Source organism: Dendropsophus ebraccatus, chromosome 12 (genome assembly GCF_027789765.1).
Source record: "Dendropsophus ebraccatus isolate aDenEbr1 chromosome 12, aDenEbr1.pat, whole genome shotgun sequence".
Taxonomy (NCBI): domain Eukaryota; kingdom Metazoa; phylum Chordata; class Amphibia; order Anura; family Hylidae; genus Dendropsophus; species Dendropsophus ebraccatus.
Genome location: NC_091465.1, coordinates 86243621 through 86244991, shown reverse-complemented (window position 1 = coordinate 86244991; position 1371 = coordinate 86243621).

Genomic DNA, 1371 nt, shown 5'->3' with positions numbered 1-1371 from the left:
CAGCCGCAACGACCAATCAGGGAAGAGGCGACACTTAACCGCTTCCTGGCCGGCGCAGAGGAGCCGCAGCCTGTGACCTAGTGCGCGCGGCGGGGGCGGAGCAAGGGGCGGGGCCGGACGCTGCTGGATGTAAACAATGAAGGATTCACTGACAGCAGCAGAGATCCTATACATGGCCGAGGATGGTGGGGAGTATATGACACTATACAAGATGGAACCCCTCAGTACAGAGCTATAGGGTTATAGGGGACCCCCTCCCCCAGTACAGAGCTATAGGGGACCCCCTCCCCCAGTACAGAGCTATAGGGTTATAGGGGACCCCCTCAGTACAGAGCTATAGGATTATAGGGGACCCCCTCCCCCAGTACAGAGCTATAGGGGACCCCCTCCCCCAGTACAGGGCTATAGGGTTGTAGGGGACACCTTCCCCCAGTACAGAGCTATAGGGTTATAGGGGACCCCCTCCCCCAGTACAGAGCTATAGGATTATAGGGGACCCCTTCCCCCAGTACAGAGCTATAGGGTTATAGGGGACCCCCTCCCCCAGTACAGAGCTATAGGGTTATAGGGGACCCCCTCCCCCAGTACAGAGCTGTAGGGTTATAGAGGACCCCCTCCTCCAGTACAGAGCTATAGGGTTATAGGGGACCCCCTTCCCCCAGTACAGAGCTATAGGGGACCCCCTCCCCAGTACAGAGCTATAGGGGACCGCCTCCCCCAGTACAGAGCTATAGGGGACCCCCTCCCCCAGTGCAGAGCTGTAGGGGACCCCCTCCCCCAGTGCAGAGCTGTAGGGGACCCCCTCCCCCAGTGCAGAGCTGTAGGGGACCCCCTCCCCCAGTACAGAGCTATAGGGGACCCCCTGCCCCAGTACAGAGCTGTAGGGTTATAGGGGACCCCCTCAGTACAGAGCTATAGGGGACCCCCTCCCCCAGTACAGAGCTATAGGATTATAGGGGACCCCCTCCCCCAGTACAGAGCTATAGGGGACCCCCTCCCCCAGTACAGAGCTATAGGATTATAGGGGACCCCCTCCCCCAGTACAGAGCTATAGGGGACCCCCTCCCCCAGTACAGAGCTATAGGGTTATAGGGGACCCCCTCAGTACAGAGCTATAGGGGACCCCCTCCCCCAGTACAGAGCTATAGGGTTATAGGGGACCCCCTCAGTACAGAGCTATAGGGGACCCCCTCCCCCAGTACAGAGCTATAGGGTTATAGGGGACCCCCTCCCCCAGTACAGAGCTGTAGGGGACCCCCTCCCCCAGTACAGAGCTATAGGATTATAGGGGACCCCCTCCCCCAGTACAGAGCTATAGGGGACCCCCTCCCCCAGTACAGGGCTATAGGGTTGTAGGGGACACCTTCCCCC